This window comes from Lemur catta, chromosome 23, assembly GCF_020740605.2.
Source record: "Lemur catta isolate mLemCat1 chromosome 23, mLemCat1.pri, whole genome shotgun sequence".
In the NCBI taxonomy this organism is placed as follows: Eukaryota; Metazoa; Chordata; class Mammalia; order Primates; family Lemuridae; genus Lemur; species Lemur catta.
Genome location: NC_059150.1, coordinates 23,237,692 through 23,245,373, shown reverse-complemented (window position 1 = coordinate 23,245,373; position 7,682 = coordinate 23,237,692). Strand labels below are relative to the sequence as shown.

The 7,682-nt window shown below is 34.4% G+C and overlaps 1 pseudogene; it reads right to left on the bottom strand.

Annotated features, from left to right (window-relative positions):
- Positions 1-729: 729 nt before the first annotated feature.
- On the bottom strand, positions 730-839 carry LOC123627184 (annotated as a pseudogene).
- Between the last annotated feature and the right edge of the window lie 6,843 nt (positions 840-7,682).

Here is a 7,682-nt window from a genome sequence, read left to right as displayed (position 1 = left end):
CTTAACTCAAATGCAACGGCTTGCTTAAACATCTAATAATTTATAGAAGCAGCCCAGAAAACTTCAGTTGCTTCCTCAGAATCTCTAAAAAAGTTAATACTAGTGCAGGACTAGATTTTTGGTTTATTGCATCACAACTTCAGTCCAGTTTTCTTCCCCTTGATACAATGCTGCCTGTAGCTGGTAGAATGTTACAATTAATATAGCTAATAACAAACATTAAGTGTTTGCTATTTACTGGAAAACCTAATTTAATTAAATTACCACATCAACCCAATTTGATTAGGATTACACAGCTAGTAAGTTGAAGAGCTGTTATGACATCCTAGAGACTCTTTTGTTTTCATTTTTGGCAATACAGTATTTTTAATTATAGTATGTACATTTTTCAGACATAATGCTACTGCACACTTAATATACTACAGTATAATGTAAACATAACTTTTTTATGCACTGGGAAACCAACAAATTTGTGTGAGTAGCTTTATTACAATATTCACTTTATTGCAGTGATCTGGAACCCAACTTGCAATATCTTTGAGTATTGCCTGTAAGTCTTCTGTACTTAGACTCATTAATTTACCTCATCAATGGGGACAGATCAAAGTAGTTGTGTTAATTTAGAAACTGGGAAGAAAATTCTAAGGATAGAAGCAGACTCCAGGATTTATTGTCAATACTGAGTTTATACAGTTTACTGTTAATGTGTCTCTTTTTCTGAACAAGGAAAAAAAGGAGTAGATGATAACATTTTTAACCGAATGTGTGTTGTGCAGGCCCAAGAGCCCCTTATATCCTTGTCAAGGGGAGTCCTAACCTTCTGTCCTTTCATATAACATGATGGTAACATTTTTAGAATCAGTCCTTCAATTTTAATTCTACCTGTATTTCATACTTACGGAATTATTAGTCATCTCAAGTATCATGACTGGGAAAACTTTTGTAGTTAAGCCAAATAAATTTTATCTCTATTTGAGATAAGAAGACTGTGAAGTTTGACCAGTAAAGAGTTAAATGTTTGCAGCAGATCTCTTCTTCTGAGATCTCTTTTTTGTAAAGATTTAAGGGTTCTCTGAGTTAGAATAATAATCTCTGATTCCTTCTTCATATCCGTTACTGTTTCCCTTTTGAATCTTTGATGCAAGTCTCTTGAGTCAGAAAAACAGTAAGTATGTCAGGCCAGACAGTATGGTTCCTGATGAAAATTGTGCCCACTTCTCATTTTATAAGGTTGCTGAACTTTATAAACTTAATTTACTTTAAAGTTGCTTGCATTATTTGACTGTAGCCTTTTGTGGGATATTTCAGCTACATAAACATGCTATGATATATGTAATGAAAAAATTCAATGTGAGATTGTCCAAATTTGTTCTTGAAAACCTGCTGTGTGGGTTTGATAGATAAAGAATGGTTCAACTCCTGTGAAACCTCTAATGATTGAAATACACATCTGAAATTTTCTATAATTATGGGTCAAGTATAATGTTCACAATTATATAAAAATACCTTTTATAATTTAAAAATCATTGTAAAATCATATACACTGTGGCAATTTCAATCAAAGTAAGCTCACTGGTGATGTGCTTTTAACAAAACATTAAGAGGCCCCTGGAGACAGAAAGGAGGCCAGTCTGAAGGATTCCTGGAACAGGCGTATCATCATTAGGTTTGGCAGGGTGTGCGCAGCAGGCAGTCGTTTTCAAAGCACAATCAAGTAGAAATAAATTGAGTGTAATCCCTGGGATGCATATATTCCAGATCAGCTATGCTATTTTAATAGCTTGGTGGATAAAGTGTTTTAAAAAGTTATTTCCTCCTGTTAGCTTATTAAAGAAAAACTCATATATTAACTTTTAAGGGCCAACAAGCCAGAATATACATTGAATGTGAAGAAAGGGATATTCAACTGCATCATCTATTAAATAACTACTGGAAATCTATTTTCTGTATTTTGTAATTTGATGTATCAGTACAATTTTACTTTTATTTTTTAAACAAAAGGAGTCTACAGACATGAGAAAGAATAAATGCTAGAAAGTCTGTTTCCATGCCTTATAAATCCTTTCTCAAAAGTGTGTCTTGGTTGATTGTTCCAAGACTGTTTTTCTTCCTACATCTTCTTTGCACACTGGAAAGAGTTTTCTCTTTTTTTTAATGACTATATTCCTCTCTCTTTTTGTTTGCCTGTATATCAATAATGTGTTATAATCAATAATTCTGTCTGTAAGTACTGTGATCTGTAAGTCATCTTCTTAATCTTATTATGTTTATAAAGAAAGCTAACCTATATTGTTGTTTATATTTTATTTTCTTCAGTAAGACATGAAAAATTTCTTCATTGTATTTTTACTGAGGGTCCAAAAATTTCAAGGTAGTTGACATAATTTTTTCTTGTTCTTAAACAACTTTCAATCTAGTTGAAGAAACAGAAAATGAACACATGTAGCTGAAATAAATAATCTATGTCATTTTGAGAAACCTAATGGTATTAAAGATTTTTTAAATCTGTTACAGTTAATGAGAGTAAAAGTCAATAAAATGATATTAGATATAAGAGAAAAATAAATACTTTTAAGGTAGAGCAGAAAGTGCATAATAAGAAAGTGATGCCAGTGGAGTATATTCTTTCCTTCATTCATTTAACAGTAAATTGAGCATATAACAACTGCTACAATCTACCCAAGTTTCCAGGGACATACCTGGTGGTTAATAAGACAGACATAGTCTCTGCGGCTGTAAAACTTAAAAGTTGCTGAGATTCAGAGACATGAGAAATGTACATATAAATTAGAGAAGAGAGAGCAAGTAAAAGTACAGAAATAAAGAGGCAAATATGTTAGAGTATAATAACAAAAAAAACTTTATGACATACTTCTTAACTTGGACATTATGTGATTAAGCAGAAGTAAGATTGGACAGAGCAAAGTCTGTCAAGTAAATTAAGAACAGTCTTAAGTGATAGTTTGTCCTGTTGGTAATGAGGAGGTATTGATAGTTTTTCAACTGAGTGATGACATAGCAAATAAGTTTTGTGGAAATATCATGGTCTAGGATAGACCTTTCTGTGTGTGTGAATTAACCTATTCCTCATAAAAACGTTTTATTGCATTTTAAAAATAAGTAAATAAACTGAGCAAGAATAAAAATTTTCTTACAGACTCAGGGTAGAGATTCAGACCTAGGTTTGTCTGACTGAAACAATCATGAGTAGGGATGGCAAATAAACACATGAAAAGATGCTTAATTAGGGAAATGCAAATTAAAATCACAATGTGATATGACTATAAACATAAAAATTGCCAACAAAAGGGGAAGGGATGAGCAGAATAAAGGGAAAAGAAAAGCACCATAAATGCTAATTGCTGGGGAAATATTGAGAAAAGTTATCTGAAACTCTCCTGCAATGCTGGTGGCAATGCAAATATTATAGAACAGCCCATTTGAAAAATGGCTTGGCAGTTTCTTGCGAAATTAAACATGCTCTTAGCATATGATCTAGCAATCCAATGCTCCCAGATATTTTGCCCAAGACAAATAAAGACACATGCACACACAATAACTTGCATGCCAATGATTATAGCCAATTTATTCATAATTGCCAAAAACTAAAAACAAACTGTGGTATATTCTTATAATAAAATACTACTCTGAAATAAAAAAGAATGAATGAAATATTGGTACATTAGCAAAACAAAAGTAAGGAAACTAGAAAACATCATGTTAAGTTAAGAAACTTGACATACAGGCTATATAGTCTATGATTCCATTTATATTGCATTCTGGCAAAGTCAAAAGTATAGAAACAGAAATTAGAACAGTGGTTCCCCAAGGGCTGAGGGTAGTAATAGGGGTTTGATTATAAACAGGCAAGTGAGGGTTTTTTTTTGCATAGTAAGAATATTCTCTGTCTTTGCTGTGGAGGGAGTTTACGTGACTGTAAAAATTTGTCAAAGTTCATAGACTCGTACCTATAAAGTAGGTAAAATTTATTTCATCTAAATAATAATATAAAACAACAAAAAGCCATGAGTATATCTCATAGAGTGGTGGGTAATGAAGATACGGTCTTTAGGGAAAGAATCCCAACTATTAATATCTGTAGGCTTTTGGAAGTGAGAAGATTTAAGTATGACTTTCAACTATTTTTTTTATAGCTTAAGCTAATTATTTAACCTCTATATGCTTTAGTTTTCTCATCTATGAAATAAAAATTAAAGTATTCATTCATTGTACTATGTGCTACACATTTTACTATACATATGTGTACATTGCTACTTATATTTATCTATATTACTATGAGCTATGAATATATTTCTTAAGTGAAACATATAATAATTGTTAACCTTGGTAACAATTTTATGACTTAGATACTGTTACTACTATATTACTCAATGATAAATATTCCAATATCATGACTAAGCAGCATGCCTGGCAGCCATCATTCTGGGAGACAGTGATAGAAAGGGCTGAGCAGGATAGAGGGGAGGAGGTCTCACTTAGAATGAATGTCTTATTTCTCTTGTCTTCATAGCAAACTTTCTTAATCCCTTTGTTCTGAGTACAATCTCCTGGTTTAACTCCTCCAAGCCTTCTGACAGGGTAAAATGAGATCATGATGTGGGAGGGGAAGAGAGGTTGAGAGACTAGGGATGTTCTAGCATTTTAAGTAAAGATATTATTGATATTATTTTTAAATGCCATATTACAGCTTTTATTTATTTATTTTTTTTACAGGCTTTAGGTCTGTCCTCCTATTTTCAGCTGCACTCACCTTTCCACTTCCACAGCGATTCTTGAAATTTTTCAAAGATCTGTGATGTGACTAGCGTCTTTCAGGGCTCCCCCATTGTGTTTAGTGGCCTTTTAGTGACTTTTGTTACTTTTGTCTCCTTTGCTTTCTTTGTACGTTTATGCTGTTTTCCCTCTTTACTGTCATTTAAGTGAGGTTTCAAGAGGTATATTAATCTGCTAGGGCTGCCATAACAAAATACCCCAGATTAAGTGGCTTAAACAACAAAAATTTATTGTCTCACATTTCCGGAAGGTAGAAGTTCATTGTCAGGGTTACTGTCTTCTGAGGCTTCTCCCCTTGGCTCACAGGTGTCAGTCTTCTCCCTTTGTCTTCACATGGTCTTCCCTCTATGTGTGTGTTCATCCTAATCTGCTCTTCTTATAAGCAGGGCCTACTAATGACTTTATTTGAACATAATTGCCCTTTTAAAGACCCTACCTCCAAAGGCAGTCACATTCTGAGGTACTAGGGATAGGACTTCAACATATGAATTTTGAGGGGACACAATTCTCCCCATCATAGTAGGTATTTGATATTTGAAATTAGTTATATGTATCTGGAAGACTCTATTAGGCATTTTGCATAGGTTATGTCACAAACTATATATAAATAAGAAAATGAACAGGCCATTTCAGACTGATTGAATATAGAGGCTTTTCTTTTTAAGTTAAATTGGATTTCTCATATAATCTTAAAATATCTATGTTTTTTCTAAACCAAGAAACATTTGTAGTCACTTTTAATCCTAAAATCTGAATCTGAATAATCTATACTTGAGATTAACGTCATTACTTCTCTAGAGTCTCATAGATAACATTAAATTTTGCAAACTTTATTTATTTATTTATTGAGACAGAGTCTTACTCTGTTGCCCGGGCTAGAGTGCCATGGCGTCTGCCTAGCTCACAGCAACCTCAAACTCCTGGGTTCAAGCAATCCTTCTGCCTCAGCCTCCCAAGTACCTGGGACTACAGGCATGCACCACCATGCCTTTTAGTTGTCCAGCTAATTTCTTTCTATTTTTTTAGTAGAGACGAGGGTCTTGCTCTTGCTCAGGCTGGTCTCGAACTCCTGAGCTCAAACGATCCACCTGCCTAGGCCTCCCAAGTGCCAGGATTATAGGCGTGAGCCACCGCACCCAGCCAAATATTTCAAACTTTAAACATTGAGTATTTCTTAAGTGAATAAGTTAATAAATAACCTAGATTGTGCAGTTTTGGGGTACTAATTCTGCTTGGATTGTATTTCAACTTGCAAATTTAACCCACACTCTGTTACACATTTGCTTCTTTTTCTGCTCAATGCACCTTGAAAATGACAGTAAGGTAATTTTTTTTTATTTATTTCAGCTTATTATGGGGGTACAAAAGTTCAGGTTATATATATTGGCCATGTTCCGCCCATCCCCCCAAGTCAGAGCTTCAAGTGTGTCCATTCCCCAGACAGTGCACATGGCACTCATCATGTAGGTATACCCCCATCCCCTCCCCCCACCTGCACATCTGTCCGATACCCAATTGTTGTTATTCCCAAATGTGCACTTAGGTTATGATCAGGTAATTTTTAAAGAGACAAAGATTATAGGATAAAAATATCTGGAGATCAGAAAGAGGATGGATTGTGCCAAGGCCAAGTCTTCCCTAGAGAAACTAAATATTCGAATGAAAACCCCTACTGGTAGAGACATTCGTGGGTTTCCTGAAGCTATTGCCAACTGTGTCCAATATCACTGTAGATCAGTGTTTCTCAACCAGGGGTGATGTTGCCCCCAGGTTATACTTGGCAGAGTCTAGAAATATTTTTTATTCTAATAACTAAGGGGATCAATGCTACAGGTATCTAGTGGGTAAAAGTTAGGGATGCTGCTAAATATCTTACAATACACAGGACAGGCTCCTATAAAAAAGAAATATTAAATTCAAAATGCCAATAGGGCTGCTATTGAGAAATCCTATGTTAGATAAATTCCACCATGTGCACCAATATTCAATCAGCTTGTAGTGCTTCATTATTAAATATTAATTTGGCATTTGAAGGAAGCATGGTATATAAAAGAGATAAAACAAACAATTGTTTTTAAAAAAAGCAATCCAGAGGGAAAATATTAACACCTATCTTTATTGTCTAAATGGGGTGGGAGTGATTAGCCATACTCCCCTAGCTGACAAAAACTAATTGAGAGATAACCCTGAGATTGGTCTATAGACAAATAAAAGTTTATTTTTATTATTGTAGCAACTGATAAAGGTCTTCCTGAGGAATTCAACTTAGATCTCAATAGGTAGTTGTGCTTCTCATACAAGATCTCAGAATTACCCAGACATAGCAATACAGACCAGAGCTACATCTAACACTCTTCATGCACATTAACCTAGGCCCACACAGGGTCAAAATCATCAATATTACTGTCTTCCACCTCTTGTACCACTGGAAGGTCTTCAGGGGCAATAGCAAGAATGGAGCTGTCGTTTCCTACAATAATAATGCCTTCTTCTGGAAAACCTCCTGGAGGACTTAACTGAGGCTGCTTTACAGTTAACTTTTTAAAAATATAAGTAGAAGGAGTACACTTTAAAATAAAAATAAAAAGTATAAAATAATAGATACACATATCAGAAACACAGTTGTTTTTTGTCATTATCAATATTATGTACTGTACATAATTATATGTGCTATACTTTTATATGACTGGCAGCACAGTAGGTTTTTTTACTCCAGAATCACCACACACATGTGAGCAATGCACTGTGGCACCACATTATGAAGGCTACAGCGTCTCCAGGCAATAAGAATTTTTCAGCTCTATTATAATCCCATTGTGTATGTGGTCCATCATTAGCTGAAACGTAATTATGGTACATGACTATAGTTGTTTTCATTTCTTTCTTCC